At 41.9% G+C, this 17343-nt stretch overlaps 1 pseudogene; it reads right to left on the bottom strand.

Moving 5' to 3' along the window:
- Window positions 1–10194: 10194 nt before the first annotated feature.
- On the bottom strand, window positions 10195–11123 carry LOC149864692 (uncharacterized; annotated as a pseudogene).
- Between the last annotated feature and the right edge of the window lie 6220 nt (window positions 11124–17343).

The following is a 17343-nucleotide window of genomic DNA, read 5'->3' as shown; positions in this document are numbered from 1 at the left end:
AGTGGCTTAACATAGTTAGGGGAACAGATTTAATCAGAGGCTCATTTGGGTAAAAAAAAAAAGCAAGTTGTCCTTTTCCCACTCCTACTTAAACATAAACATAAGTATTACCCACAGTGCTGCTTAAGAAGAAGTTACAATAGTAATACTAACTTTGTTACACTTTCTTGTCAGTCTTATCATTAAGAAGAGATATATTGGCCACCCCTTATCTGGTTGAATATTACCTTATTCTTTGAGCCATCTCATATTTCAGTGGAATTGTTGACAAAAGCAATATATGAATTTAACGGAGGAACAATTTAACCCTATTTTTTAAAGGTCAGTTTAGTCTAAAGGGATCTTAGTGACACAGGCACAGCTACTTATATAAAACTCAGCTGATTTTAGAGTGCATTGATTGCTTTCTCCCTCCAAAAGAAAGAGAAGCAATGAGAAGATACAGAACTTAGTTGGTATAGTTTCTACCTCTGCAAAGGGCAGGGCAAGACAACTCAACTAGTATGGCCCAGAAACATCTTGAAGTCACATACAACATTTATTAGACATACTCAACAGTTCCTGAGGCTTTAAAAAGGAGGTTTTATCTGAACCATTCTGAATACAAATTATAGATTTCCAAGGAGACTAGTTACCTATTAATCTTAGGAGTATCACACTGTTGTAAAGATCCAAACTTTCTGACAAGTCTCTGAAATATTGAGAAGACAGCTGAATCATCCAGGCAGCACATACATCATAGCTGACAAATCACTAACTGACAATTTTTTTTTTAATAAAATAAATGAGGGAAAACATGTACAGTCCTAGGGCACTACTCTAAAATATGCCCCTGCTCAGCACTGCACAGCCCTACAAGCACTTAGTCAGGCAGTCCCCACTACATTCTTCCAATAATCTTCTAAGAGTACTTAAGGTTACAGTGGTCTTCTTTCGGGCTCTGGCTTTATTAATCATGTTTAAGAACAGACATAAGAATCCCAGCCAGCAGTTCTAGCTAGCCCACAAAACCTCATACAGCCTGCTAAAATTTCCCCATAGAGAAACTGTTTTTCACACTCTTAACTGCATGAAGCATTACCTGCTTCCCAGAGCAGGAGAGACTCACTGTGTAGAGCAACTCACACAGTCTTTTCAGTCTTTAGTTCCCCGAAGGCTTCTCACCTAGAGTATCTATTCTGTATGAGCTTCTGTCTATCCATTCCCTAAGGCCTGATTTAGGTACAGGAGCTGCCTGTCTTGGGCTGCTCATTCTCTCCACCTGGAAAAGCCTAGGTCACAGGTGGAACTGGACCCACCACCTTTTTTGGTGGTTAGTCTTCTTGTGTAAATGTACCAAAATGTTGAAATGTAATTCTTAATTGAAACCTCATATTTAAATACATGTGCATGCAACAAAGTAAAGAAGTTTGTGCAAGAACCAGTTGATTTACCTTTATTAAAGATGAAACCTTTATTAAAAATCCTTGATAAATATTTCACAGGCAATTTACTATTTTTTTTATTAAAAGTGTTTGTTAAAAAGAAGTTATGGTATTTTTTCTTCAAAGATGAGAACTGGTGTTGACAGCTACATGCAGGGTTTCACATACAATAGTGAAAGGTGTTTCAAAAAAACTGTAATCTGTTATGAAGGAAATAGGGAAGTGTAATAAAATTAAACATCACCTCAGAGAGAAAGGTCAAGATTTTAGTTTGTATAGTAGGAGACACATCTGGAACAGGGATGTATATGTGTGTCATCAGTATAGAGATGGGTTGTAGTAGTAAAGATGAGATTCCCAGGACTAAATGTGAAGAGGGAGCGGGATAAAGGACCTTAACAGAAAGCTGAAGGACAGCTGAGAAGATTCCTCCAGAAGATATACTGCAAGATCAATTAGGGAAGAAGGAGGAGACCTGGGAGAGGGCAGTAACAGAAGCCATGGACAGACAAGATTTCAGGGAAAGGAGTCTGATTGATGGTGTTGAAATCAATGAACACATCAAGAAATATGAGGATGGGGCACTGATCCTAAGCTTTGGTTGGGAAGAGATCAGTACAAATTTTAGAAAGAGACATTGTAGTAGAGTGCAAGGGACAGAAATTAGATGAGAGAATCTAGGATGAAACTGAAATGAGCAACTTTGGACAAATATTGTAAACAGCATGCTTAATGTGCTTAGAGATGAAAAGGAAAAGGGGGGTGGGATCATAGTTGAGAGGCAAATTGGATCAAGAGCATGCTTCCTAGCGTGGGAGAGACTAAAGCATTGTAAAGGGGAAGTAAAAGAAAACAGTAGAGATCAAGGAGGAAAAGCAAAGGATATTTCCACTTTTGGGACTGGGGTAGGTTGGGTTTTGGTCAGGTTGACAGTGGCCATGAGAGAAATAAGGAGATGGATGGAATCACTCAGACAGCAAGTTTTGAGAAGGAGAGTAAAAGCAAACATGTTGTATCTGTAAAAAGGGAATGGGGAAAGGAAGGTGAGCTAAGGGACCAGGAAGGACTATCATACCATAGCATATTTTGTTTTCTTTCATGAAATATATTACCTTACATTATTACCTTAAATTACGCTGGCCATCATAGAGGACATTCCAGTTTTCTGCTACTCTGTCCTCTATTGACACACAACGCAGTGCCTTTATGTTCTCTATTTTAGAAAAATAGCAGTCGGGTTCCATATCAATAGAGGACGACCAGACTTTCCTCTACGATGGCCACCCTACCTTAAATACATTATTACTTTACTATACAATTGCACAACGCAAGTCAAATGCAGTAATGCACATGACAGCAATCAGTGCTCTAATTGTTGTAGCAATAGCATACAACAATTAAAGATGTTTACAAAATGTGTTTAAATTTGCTTCATGTGCAGTATCGTGGTTAAAAGCAGACGAGCCTTGTACAATTCTTACATGCAAGGCATGGCCAAAAAAATTAAGTCAACACTAAGTCAACACATACAAACTTTTCAGCTCATTTCAAACAAACACAACAGGATTCATCAATTCTATGAAGCAGAAGTGAACTGAAATTCTATGCTAGTTACTAATATGAAGAATGAGGATACAACAGCCTTTTCAATTTTTAGTTTTTTTAATTGGGTTTACTGACCTGGGTGTATAATTATGCATATGCATTTCATCATTTGATATGCTTTATTTATTATGCATACACCAATACACAGGTCAGAGGTGGTCCTAAGCATGTATTATTTTGTGCAGCACTTTGTCCCAGTACATGCTCAGAACCTTTCCATCCAAAGGCTTTCTAAACCCACCCAAATCCTCACTACTTCCAGAGGATAAACTGAAACAGTAGTTGGAGAATGGTTATCTATGTTATGTTAAGAATGGTAAATCATAGCATAATTCTTTTACAGTGGTGCAACACCATTATTTCCTGGATTTCAGATACTACACCATTCTCTTGAAACACAGCAGCCAGTTCCCTCAGAATTACTAAAACTAAGGCCTTGTCTGGTTTAGGATTATAAAGTGTAGTTTTACCTCATGCCCATTTATAACTAATGCAGTTAGTGTTCAGAAATGCTCCCTAATTTAGAAAAGTTGGGAATCAGGAGATGGTCCCAGTGGGCCAGATGAGTGAATCAGAGACAGTTAAGGTTGGAAGGGACCTCAGAAGGTCATCTAGTCCAACCGCCTGCTCAAAGCAGGACCATGCCCAATTAGATCATCCCAGCCAAAGCTTAGTCTAGCCAGCTTTTGAAAACCTCCAAAGATGGAGCTTCCACCGCCTCTCTGGGTAACCTGTTCCAGTTTTTTACTACCCTCCTAATGAGAAAGTTCTTCCTAATATCTAACCTAAACTTCCCTTGCTGCAACTTGAAACCATTGCTCCTTCTTCTGTCATCTGCGACCACTGAGAACAGTCTGGCTTCATCCCCTTTCAAGCCTCCCTTCAGGTAGTTGAAGGCTGCTATTAAGTCCTCTCTCAGTCTCCTCTTCCCTAGACTAAATATGCCCAGTTCCCTCAGCCTCCCCTCTTAAATCATGCCCCTCACCATTACTGTCACCCTCCACTGGCCTCTCCAATTTGTACACATCCTTTCTGTAGTGGGAGACCCAAACTGAACACAGTACTCCCGATGTGGCCTCGCCAGTGCTGAATAGAGGGGAATAATCACTTCTCTTGACCTACTGGCAATACACCTACCAATGCTGTTGGCCTTCTTGGCAACAAGGGCACACTGCTGACTCATATTCAACTTATTGTCCACTGTAACCTCCCAGGTCCTTTTCTGCAGAGCTGCTGCCCAGCCAGTCAGTCCCCAGCCTGTACCACTGCATGGGATTGTTCTGTCCTAAGTACAGGACCTTGCACTTGTCCTTGTTGAACCTTATGGCCCAATCCTCCAATTGTCTAGGTCACTATATCCCAGCAAACCTAGTTTAAAACCCTCCTCACTAGGTTAGCGAGCCTGTGTGTGAAGACACTCTTTCCTCTTTTCATCAGGTGGATCCCATCTATTCCCAGCAATCCTTCTTCTTCAAAGAACATCCCATGGACAAAAAAGACAAATTCCTGCTGGTGACACCACCTGCACAGCCAGGTGTTGATCTGCAGGATGCACCTGCTCCCGCTCGGGCCCTTTCCCTTGACTGGAAGGATCCATGAGAACACAAACTGAGCCCCAGAACCCCTCACATTTGCACCCAGAGCCCCATAGTCACTTTTGATCTACTCAGGTCTCCCCTGGCAGTATCATTGCTGCTCACATGGATGAGCAGCATGGGGCAGTAGTCAAAGGACTGGATGAGCTTTGGTAGTCCCTCCGTGACATCTGAGATCTAGGCTCTGGACAAGCAGCTGACTTCCCAAGGCAACAGGTCAGGTCAGCAAATGGCCCCCTCTGTCCCCTGCAGAAGGGAGTCTCCCACCACCACCAGCCATCACTTCCTCTTGGTGGCAATTGTCTCAATCCTTCCCACCTTAGTGTCCTCCTCCACTGATAGAACATGCTCCTTCCTCTCTGTTGCTAGGGCTGCATATCTATTCTCCAGATGAATCACAGCAGGTGAAAGTGAAGATCTCTGCTTGCTGACAGAAGTCACAAGCCTCCAGTTTCCACCCTCTTGGGTGTCCATGTCCTCTATCTTCTCTGGTACTGCATCTGGCATTTCTTCCTCCACAGTCCCAGAGGTCTCCTCAAGCAACAAACTGATGAAGTCCTCATGGCAGAGAATTCTTCAGAGCCTTGTCACCTCCTCCTGTAATTCTCTTGCCCGTTCCCTGAGAGACACCACCAGGAGGTACCACTCACACTGCAAGCACTCCCTGACCTAGTTTTCACTGGAAGGATACTGCAAGCTGCAGTTCCCACAGCGCCAAACCTGGACCTGGGTGGCAGCGTCAATGGTGAGCAGTTCTGCTGGACAGAAACCTCACAGGTGCAAGCAGAGGCAGTGGCAGTGGCTCTGGCATTGTGATGTCCTTCAGCCATTTCTCTGGGTCTCTTAATCTGCCTTCTCTCTCTTGCTGATCTTCTTCTAGGTGCTCCAATGTGTGGCATGGGCCCAATCCACAGGCTGGATCAGTCCCAAAAGCTGGCCCTATGAACTGGCTCTAGAGCACAGGGCAGGTCCAGTGTGGGTGCTACACATCATATCTTGCCTCGTGCCACATGGAGTATGTACTGGATCCAGCCTTGCATGCTGTACAGTATAGTGCATACTGCACCTGGCCCTGCACACCACATGATAGGGCTCTGTGAGCTGAATCCAGCCCATGGACCATGTCTTTGACACCTGTTTTAGATTGTAGTGTAATGCTATAAACCAGTGATAAACAGTTGTCATTTACTACCCTAGACATGGATGCATTTCAGTAATAAGTGATTCCTGCTTTTTTAATTGTTCAGAATAAAAGGTGTTATGAACAACAGATATAATTTTGAAGGGGCAGGCTTGCCCAAGGCCACCTTTATATTCCTTTGTAATGCTAATCCAGGCACTGGGCTAGTCTCAAACCTAATCAGGACATCTGAAGACTGCCCTAATTTCTGCTGGCTACCAATGGCCTAGAGGCCTTCAAAAGTAAGTCATAGAGTAAGAACATTTTGCTCACACTCTCTTCCTCCATTCTCTTTGCCTGTACACTGGCAATCTGAAGAAGGGAATCAAATGGCTTCCTCTACATACCCCAAAGGCCCATTAAATTAGGGGAATCCTCCAGTGGCTGAATATGCCAGGTTTCGAGTTGCTTTCTGCCAGAGGTGCAGAGCAAAACAGCCCCAGCGTAGCAAAGACTCAGAGTCAATATATTTGAGATATTACTATTAAGATATATTCAGTAAATTCTATATGCAAATGAGTTATTATTACTTGCCTTGCCTCAGTACAGTAGTAAACATGAAATTCTCACATGTATTCATCACAGAAATGAAAAATCATTGTTTATTACTACTTGAATGCAGTCCTTGAAGAATTTATTATATAGTACTCTGAAATACCTTAAACATTACTACAGGTCTTATTTGGTTTAATGTATACTCCCATCTCATTTGAATTCTGCCACTTCGGTTAAGTGCTGTTTATGAGTTATTGATGCTCCACTGTTCTGCATGTGCTTCATTCTTTACAATCTGTGACAAGATTTTTAATCTTTATACAAGAGAAACCAAGCACAAGCAAGAATGACCTGTCAGGAATACTTACGGCTTTGTGGTTAACTCTCTCCTGAGTGTGATTTAATCGACATGGTGCTGCTTGACAATATACAAGATACAGCAACATAATAAAATCTAGATGTTAACCCTTTGAGACTGCCAAAGAAGGAAATACAAAGGATAGGCGATGTGAAATACCTTAAGAGTTAGATCAGCTATGATGGCCAAATTAACTAAAAGAATAGTTCTAATTTGTGTTTCAAAATGAAATGTGAAGTTGTCATTGTTAATGCTGTTTGATTTACCCCTTGGAAATCTTTTTATTAACAAAATAGGTAGAACATAGGCAATAGCAATGCTTATTTCCTATGCTCTTCTGTAAACATGTGTTGGGAAGTAGCACACTTTGGGTGAAAAAGTTTTAGCCTTCATTGTGTTGTCAGTCTTTGGCTTTTCAGTTGAGATTTTTAACTAATGTTAGTGTCCCTTTGTTTTGTTTGGGGTGGGGGATGCGAGATAGAATTGAACTGTGACTACTAAACAGATACACAGGCCATCAAATCAGTTCTGGGTGCTATAGAAAACGTGAGAAAGATAGAAAGAAACAACCAAGAAGTTTATAACCTAAAGATCATCTTGGACATCTTAACCTTCATCCCACAGACCCAAGCTAGGCCCAAATCTTCCTGGTTTTTTCCTTCAACTTGTTTATGATCTGAGCTCCCCCAATCTTGTTTGCCATTCTATTGATACCCATATATCCCATTCCCTAAGTTGCTGATTTGACACTCGTTAAAATCAATATAAATATTGATTCACATGGATCTCAGGTCAGTCCACTAGCTCTTCTTCTTGTATCACAACAGATTTAAAGTTCTTGCTCTCACATTCAAGGACCCACATATATATATTACTCATTTTTTCTCATGAGATACTCTTCCAATTCTGGTGCACAAACTTAGTAACCTCTGCTCATTGAATTCCTCTGTTAGACTCACTACTGTAATGTCCGCAGGAAGCGGGTCAATAATCTTAATTACAATTTTAAACAAACTCTTCTAATAATCCATACTGGTGTTTACAAGCCCAAGTAGCTTAACAGCATGCTCTTATACTGTAATGCATGTAAGGTAATTCCTAACACCATCCTCTTCCTGCTGTTTATTACCCTCTTTCTAATCTCAAATTAGATGGCAAACTCTCCAGCAAAGGGACTGCATCTTTCTTTTTTGGTATGAAAAGTGCATCTCACATTTAGGATAACTATAAAATAACAATAAATACTGTGAATAAATTATATGGCTACTTCAAGTCTAGGTTCAAAACCCCTAACACAATCAAGAAAGATGGTCTTAACAGGCTTAAAACATCAAGTGTCAAATTATTTATTCAATGACCAATATGAACAACTACAATTTGAAGACATTTAAGCACTTTTAGAAGTTAAAAGATTCATTTACAAGATTCTCTTAAACCAGTGCCACACTCCAGTAAGCTTAGAAAACTATTCAATTGAAGTTTTATAAAAGTGCTTAAAAACTGAAAAGAATGAATGAATATAAACCTCCTATTTTAGTCTCCAAATGCAGCCAAGAATATCAGTCTAGAAACACTTTTCCAAGACATAGCCATCACATGCTTCAGATGAATGTTTTACTTACTTCTGCTAACATTGAAGTCTATGACTTAATCTTACCTGTTTAACATCCAAAGATCCAGTTTTAGATTTTTGGCAGCTAACATATGCTTCCTCTGTGACAACTGCATAATAACATCATGCAATTTAAGGGGGGAAAAAACTGACATCCAAATCCTTTCAGGCTCAATTACCTCATGAAACTACCTTAAAATTCAAGCCGAACAAAACTGCAGTATTTCAGTTTACAAGCATCATTCTGGTTTACAGCTGTTTTAAAAGACCCATTCTAATGTTTTATGTCTTTCACCACCTGCAGCTCTGAACAAAAATATTTATCCTACCTTGCTCAGAGAGTGCTACCAATACCAAGGAAAAAGAATTAAGTGAGGAGCCATTAAATATGTTTTAAATAGAGAAAAGTCCAAAACATTTGACTTTTTAGCCATTCTGTAATAGTGATGGAATGTTAAAAAAATGTTGCAAACCAAGAATAAAACTCAACTGTCAAATAGGTAAGAGTTTTAAGAACTGTCAGTCTTCTATATTAAACTTATATAATTTTGGCACCCCCTATTAAAATCTCCATATTTTTAATGAACTCTGTTTTAAAGATCAGTCTATTTAACCACCAGTGTTAAAGTGCTTAAATTGTTAAATCTTTGTGACAGGCACCATCTTTTCACTATCAGCATCCTATGCCTTGCACAATGATACTACCAACTGAGGACTCTAGGCACCCCCCCCCGCAATACAAATAGTAAATAATAATAAGAGTCGGGAAAACAGGCAAGGGCTATGTAAAAGCCTAGCCCAGTGATTCTCAACCAGGGTGCCATGGCATCATGGGGTGTCTTGAGATTCTTTCAGGAGTGCTGCAGGGTGCTATGCAATGTTGAATGTACAAACATGCTAAACCTAGACATTTCAAAAAGGAATCCACAGTGTTGAAAGTATTCTGACCTGTTGTGGTCTTTCTAAGTTCTTTGCAACAGAATTGCTCTATTATTTTTCTGTAGTAAAAAAATTAAGTGAAAAATGAGAGCTGACATTTTCCAAGGGCTGCCTTGAGTCTTTAGAGGTTAAGAGCCATGGCTCCAGCCTCAGGTCAACAGAAGCTGCCCATTTGATGAGGGAAAAGTCTAAAAACAATAGGGAGAATAAAGACAAAAAGTGAAAGAAGGGGTCAACTAGAGATATAGCTATGAAGTGTTACCAGGAACAGTAAGCCAAAAAGACTAGAAAAAGTGAACCAGATCAGTCTATTTGATCTTTGTGAGATCACCCACACCCTGTGAAGCTTGTGATCCACTTGCAAAAACAATCTCTCCCTGAACAGTTAGTGGATTCAACCCAGAGGAAGTCTGCCCAGATGCATGAGACACTGAGGAAGGAATGGAAATTGGCCCCATAGTCCCAGAGGGCCTTCCTATATGAATTTCTTCCCTTGGACTAAAAGTCTAAAACAGGGTGACAGAGCTGGACAATGAACTTCCCAACAACACAATAGATACAGATCTAGGCAATGATAGTGCTAAAGTTTTTTATGCCTCAGAAGGACTACCTGGAGCCCTGAGAAGACTGTTAAGCTCCATTGTTCTTTCAGCCTTTGGCCTTTCTGTTGAAAAGGCCTGTTACTCCTAGGTGTGGTTGTGTGTCTTTCATCATGAATAGTTGGAAAAATTGTACTCTGCAACCTTTCAGGCATAAACACCCTTCTTCAGGTATAGGGAGAGTCTGCTGTTGTTTTGTGTTCTCCTGGATGGAATTGAAGCCAATATGTAAAATGCCCTTCTGTGAAAATGCAAATGCATGGCAGCGAGGATCAAAGGCCATGGGAGACAACAGGTGTAAGACAGGTAAGTGGGTGGAAAAAAGGGGGAATATTGATCTGGTGATAGAATGTAGCTGGTAAAATGTAGAGAGGTTACCTGGGGTTATCAGATGGCAGGAAGCTTATAACGTGACATAAATCCAACACCTATATTTAGTCCATGATTTTTTGTATCCAGTAGAATTATGAAGTAAAGTTCGAAAGGTGGTTTGTAAATTAAGTGAATTAAGATTAGAATTGAGAGATTGGAAAGAGAGTGGTTGTCCTGTGAGAAATGTGCCTCCAGAGGTAATTAGGAATTCTTGTCTTTGATAGATTTTCAGTGTGCATTCATTCTGGTACTCAGTTGTTGTTTGGTTCCTCCTACATATTTTCCATCAGAGCATTTGGTGCACTGGATGAAATATATTACATTTCTGGAGGTTTAGGTGTAAGATCCAGGAATAATGATGGCTCTGTTGTGGGATGTAGTTATTGAGGGGGTGGTGGAGATATGTTGGCAGGTTTGACATTTCGGCAAGGTCTGTATCCATTTGGTGTACTTTGGGCCATACAAAGTTTGCTTCTGGTGATGAGATTGGCAAGGTTTGGTGCTTGTTTAAAGGCTAGGATGGGTGGTTCTGGGAAGAGCTCTTTAAGAATTGAGTCTTCTTCTAGTATGGGTTGCAATTGTTTGGGGATTTTCCATATAAGTTCCAGGGAAGGATGGCATATAATAACTAATGGTGTGCGATTTGTGGAGATTTTCTTTTTGTACTGCAGCAATTCTTCATATGGTATCCAGGCGACTCTTTCAAAAGTGTGATCTCTCTCTCTGGAGAAGTGTCCTTGTTGAGTGAAAGCCTTTTTGAGATTTATGAGGTAACAATCATGGGTGTACTCCTCAGTGCAAATTCAGTGGTATCGGAGGGCTTGGCTGTATATTACAGCTTTCATGGTGTATTTAGGATGATTGCTGGTTCTGTGTAGATATGTATGTTGGTCCCTGGGTTTCTTGTATATGGTGGTTTGTATTTTACCATTTCTCAATATTGATCATAGTGTCTAAAAAGAAAATGTTGGTGCTGTAGTATTCAAAAGGTAAGCTGATGGAGGGGTGGTGATTATTGAATTTCTGATGGAAATCAATAAGAGATTGCAGGTTTTCAGTCCAAATGATGAAGATATCATCTCTATATCCTACGTATAGCATAGAATTGAGTTATTGAGGAATTCTCTTCCAGGTGGCCCATAAAAAGGTGGGCATACTGTGGGGCCATTTTGGTGCCCATAGCTGTGCCCATGGTCAGGAGGAAGTGTTGGTTATTGAAAGTAAAGTTGTGTGTACGGATGAAGTGTACAAGTTCAGTAATATTGTTAGGTTTGTACTCAGAGTTGTCATCTTGCTCTTGTAGATATGTAAGGCAGGCTTGGATGCCATCCTAGCATGAAATGTTGGTGTATAAGCTGGTAATATCCATGGTGTCTAGGAGGGTATTGCTGGGAAGGTGGTCTGTTTTTTAAGTTTTCATAGAAAGTTTGTTGCATTTTGAACAAAACTCAGTCAGAGGTTTTAGGATGGATTTGACGAAACCTGATATTTCTTCAGTTAAGATTCCATGGTTGGATATTATATGTCAGCCTGGGTTTCCTTGTTTGTGGATTTTTGGGAACATGTAAAAAGTCCCTGGGTTGGATAGCCAGGGGGTTAAGTTCTGTGATTTTTCTTGTAGTTCAGATGGAAAGTATTTGATGGTGTATTTCAGGTGAAAAGAGGAGTTTAATCTTCCTCTAGTTTTTCATAGTAGGTGGTGTCAAAGTTGTCTGTTGGCTTCTTTTCTGTAATCTTCATGGTTAAGGATAACTCTAGTTCTTCCTTTATCTGCTGGTTTTATTATTGTTTGGTGTTTGGATCTTAGAGATCCTATGGCCCTTCTCTCTGAGACAGAGAGGTTGTTATGAAAGCTGACAGAGAACAATTTTTCCAACTATTTAGTTGATCTAATAAAAGATAAACACATTTACCCAAACAACCTTGACTGCCTATCTCCTTAGACCAACACAGCTGCAACCAACACCCGCTTCCATTGTAAATGCATTTGCCCACTAGGAATTGATATGAGGCTTCCCATCCATTTCCTGTAGGCCACAGAACAGCTGTCAGACTAAAAAGCTTTCATCAAAGGAAACAGTAGGGTAAAATGTCTCTAAGAGTATTAGAGCTGGGCAAACGTAAGAAAAATTGGTTTGTAAGATAAATTATTCAATGTAAAGCAACCAAATCCATTGAATAATGAATGGTGTTCTCAACACAGCTCTCGAATATTCATCCAAATTTCAAAGCAGATTTTTATCAAAACATAACTTCTACTCCTTTGTGACTCTCCATAGCAGACACGGTGGTAAGCTTTTCGTAACATGATTTAGACAAAGATTGATTATTTAAAGAAATCTGCAAATTATTTTGAATGATAAATATATTCAAGCGTCTCAAAGACTTTCCAGGAACAATTCATTAACAGGAGAAAAATCAGTGTGTTTACTGAGCAAATAATTTGTTCTAAATTATATTCTCATTTCTGAATTCCAGTCATTACCCATTTGTGTGGAATTCAAACCATGAGTCAAAAAATGAAAAACTGTATCCTTTAGCTTAGCCACAGGACACCTAGCTTGCCAAAAGAATTGATTTTAAGGACTATTTATTACTTTTAAATAAAAATTTCTTTTAGAAAATGTTCATAAGGAAAATTGCCCCACAGAGCCAGAGTAAGTCACAGCATCATAGATCTGAGCAACAATGTCTGCAGACACACTGAAACATTAGCTTTGAAATGTGCGAGTTGCCCAGAAACTCAATAGATTATCTCTGGAGCCCTGCAAAGAGCACCCCAGCAGACAGGATGCTTTGGGCAGAATTCTTTTTCCATCTCATGGATAAAGAAGTGCATCTTGAGACTAAATTACCTATCACGTAGGAGTGCTTCTGTTAGCACCTGTGGCACTTCGGTCCCATTACAGCAATAGGGAGATGACTGTTCTCATCTTTGGAGGGTGAACCAATTCCTATATTGCAGGCAGTTTTGCACCCAGATGTCGGGGAAAACCGAAGGATCGGGCCCCAAGGTCATGGTGGGCCGGGGTGGCAATTAGATACGGACAGGTGGGATTAGCGGCGTAGAGTCTGGAGATAGGGACTCGGAGCGGATTGAGAAAGAACAGGTGAATTTATTTGACTTACGCTTCAGGCGTAGGCAGAAAGGTCTTCAGTTACAGTTTGGAACACAAACAAACAATTAACAACAAAGGGGTCTGTTGGCCCACGAGGTTCAGTCCGAAGACCTAGTCCCAGGGCTGGTCAACAGCTCATAAATGGGGATCACAAACAACAAAAACGAACTGTAACACGGTGATGATGAACCGCGTGACGCCAGTCCACAGCAATGAACGAATCGGGTGGTCGTATACGAAAGCCGAGGTCAGGAGCCAGAAGATGAAGCAGCGGAGACGTCAGTTGGAGGGATGAGCAGAGTCGTAGTTGGTGAAGAAAGCCGAGGTCGATGATCCAGAACCGGGTTAAACAAAGTCCAGAGGGTGATCCGAAATCGTAAGCCGTTAATCAGTTCAAAAGGTAAGTCAGGAGCCAGATGAACGTAGTCAAAACCGCAATACAGTGAACAATAGGAAGCCACCGAAGGAGGAGATCAATAGGCCCTGAAGCCTGACTCAGAGAACAGTCCCTGCAGCAGCAGCCTCTGTCTCTAGTCCACGCAATCTCCCCCCCGAGGGAGGGGCTCACAGAACTTTTATATCAATTTGGTAGCCAATCAGCATGCTCTCCGCAGAGAAATTTCTAGTCCGATTACCTCATGTCAGGTTCTGACTGAGCATGCTCTCAGTCAGGAGCTGACACAATCTGAGCATGTGCCTGTGGGGAAAGTAGGTCAACAATGATTGACAGCTCCGCAGGTCACCCAGGGGGCAAGGACTGGGTGAGCCTTGGAAATTTCCACTCACAGCTTCAAACCGCGCATGTCAGTTTAACGTCTTCTGTACTGGCAGCACATACTCAAAAAATTTCCATGACACCAGAGTGGGTAACAGAATCTCCAAGTTAATTGTTAGCTGCACTTAGGTCATCCACTAGGTAAACTAGCATTCTGTCCTGTGCATTTACTGCAGTTCTAGGTAGAGCCAGATTATGGGTACCAGAAGCAATATACCCATGTTAATACAGAGCTGTGCCCAAGCTGATTTACCCTGATCCTCAGAGTGAGTATACAGCTTTCAGTACCCATTTAGAGATATCCTGTGTGACACAAGAGTGCAACAGGCTCAGCCTACTCACCCAAGCAGATGCATCCTCTTTACTTAGATAAATATTGGAAGTTTCCTCTGCTACCATCCTCTGTTATCTTTCTGTCTGTGAGAAAGAGAACGTATATCTACAGCACATTCTCACTATTCCCTCACAAGAATGCCCCCAAGCACAGTCCACCCACCCATCCCACTTGTATTTACATATGCCAGTGGGGTCCCTCAAGGTTCTGTCCTGGGACCCATACTGTTCAACATCTTCATTAACGATGTGGACATTGGAGTCAGGAGTGGACTGGCCAAGTTCGCCAATGACACCAAACTTTGGGGCAAAGCATCCACGCCAGAAGATAGGCGGGTGATCCAGGCTGACCTGGACAAGCTCAGCAAATGGGCGGATGAGAACCTCATGGTGTTTAACACCGATAAATGCAAGGTTCTCCACCTTGGGAGGAAAAACCTGCAGCACCCTTATAGGCTCGGCAGTGCTACGTTGGTTAGCACTACAGAAGAAAGAGACTTGGGGGTCATCATTGACCACAAGATGAACATGAGCCTGCAATGCGATGCTGCGGCTAGTAAAGCGACCAAAACGCTGGCGTGCATCCATAGATGCTTCTCGAGCAAATCCCGGGACGTCATTCTCCCCTTGTACTCGGCCTTGGTGAGGCCGCAGCTGGAGTACTGCGTCCAGTTTTGGGCTCCACAATTCAAAAAGGATGTGGAGAAGCTTGAGAGAGTGCAGAGAAGAGCCACGCGCATGATCAGAGGTCAGGAAAACAGATCTTACGATGACAGTCTGAAAGCCATGGGACTCTTTAGCCTGGAAAAGCGCAGGCTCAGGGGTGATCTGATGGCCACCTATAAGTTTATCGGGGTGACCACCAGGATCTGGGGGAACGTCTGTTCACCAGAGTGCCCCAAGGGATGACAAGGTCGAACGGTCACAAACTCCTGCAAAACCGTTTCAGGCTGGACATAAGGAAGAATTTCTTTACTGTCCGAGCCCCCAAGGTCTGGAACAGTCTGCCAGCGGAGGTGGTTCAAGCACCTACATTGAACACCTTCAAGAGTAAATTGGATGCTTATCTTGCTGGGATCCTATGAACCCAGCTGACTTCCTGCCCTTTGGGCAGGGGGCTGGACTCGATGATCTCCCGAGGTCCCTTCCAGCCCTAATGTCTATGAAATCTATGAATACTTAGAAGCTTTTCCAGGGAAACCCCTAACAGCCTCATTCAGCCAACTCAGAGACTGAGTAAAAAATCTTGAGACCCAGTAAAAGAGACAGCTTGCCAGAAGTGCCTTCACCACCGCATTTCTGAGTTCAGAGGCTATAAGAATAAATGGGAGGATGGGTAGTGGGGCATCCTTGGGAGCATCTATTCTATGCTGTGTATGCTGAGGACATCCCTGGGGAAGACGCAAGGATTCTCCTTGCCACTGCTAATGCAGTGTGGGGGAAGGCAGGTGGAATGTGACCATATTGTGTGATACAAGGCCTATTACCAGGTGCCTGGAGTACCTACCACAATCTTCATTAGCCAGATCCTGAAGCCATCACTTCATTCAGTGATATTCAGCCAGGTACTTGGGAATGCAGTCATTTTGCAAAACCTTTAAGTCCCATTAAACACCTTTCACACACATCAAATAATTACTTTTCAAGAAAAGAAATTGAGGTTTTGAACTGCATGATTCTAAGAAAACCTAAATGTTATTCTATGCAAACAAAATAGTGCCAATTCTTGTTTAAAATTACATTTTGTCTTGTTTCTAGGAGTACGAGAAAAATAAAATAAGAGCACAAAGGACCCCAGAAAAGATTATACTATGACACTAATGAAGTAGAGACATGAACAATTAAACCACTAAAGTGTTGAGATAATATACTGTAGCTTCATAATACACTTTCAAGTCACTGACACGTTAGTAATGCCTGGCTACACTGAGTCTAATGGTATGTTTTGAAGTTGTTATCCACTGGAGCAAATTTCCTGTGAATGCAGTGGAGCTTCCATCCCTTGAAATCCTTTAATCAAGTTTAGAGTCTTAAACAAGTACAAGCTATTTGGCTCAGTATAAAAGTATTAAAAAGTAACTAAATGTGTGTCAGAGAAAATCAGACTAGATGATTTAAAGGTCCCATCTAGCATTAAAATATAGGAATCTATAGGTGCAGTTACACATCACCCTACGGTGACATTGTTACTGCACTGTGCTTTAGTACTTGCAAAAGAAAGTAATAGAGCACAGTGCAGTATCCACCCATACTACACTGTGCTCATAGCACACGGTCAGTTGTAGCCACTATATTGCCATAGCAGTGTGCTAAAATGTGGGAGTGCGCCGCTATGGCAAAGTAGCTGCTGGTCACATGTAAACTAACATGATCACTACATTACCATAGCACATTGCCACGGCGACCTAGGTGACATGTAGATCTGCTCTATGAAGTGTATAAGACTGCTTTCTATGACTGTCTTGAGTGTGTCTACACAAGACAGTTTACTGATCAGCAGACTAATCTACTGCACAGTAGAGCATCACTATGTAACCATATGCAGGAGCTACTGTGCAGTTTTGTACAATCTGTAAATGCAGGTAGTAGAATTACTGCATAGTAGCTACTGCGCAGTAGCACACAGTTACACAGTTGACTGGAAGCAAATTGCCCAGGCATCAGGGGACAGGACAACTCTCCCCTCCCACAGCCAGTTGTCCCCTGCCCCAGGCAGTTGCCTGCTGCCTGGGCCAGCTCCAATCTTGGAGCCAGGGTGGGGACAATGCCCCTGTTGCAGGCAGCTCCTAGGCTCCTCTCTGAGATGAGAGCCAGGCTGGGACATTGCCCCCTGCCCCTGCGGAGCTCTCTGTAGCTGCAGCCAGCTCTGATCTTGGAGCTGGAGCCCAGGAGTTGCTTGCTGTGGGGTCAAAACAGGGGTTGGGCAGCAGGCAGCTG

Source organism: Crocodylus siamensis, chromosome 5 (assembly GCF_052110815.1).
Source record: "Crocodylus siamensis isolate JL-2025a chromosome 5, ASM5211081v1, whole genome shotgun sequence".
Classification (NCBI taxonomy): Eukaryota; Metazoa; Chordata; order Crocodylia; family Crocodylidae; genus Crocodylus; species Crocodylus siamensis.
This window is presented reverse-complemented; position numbering and strand designations above follow the sequence as displayed.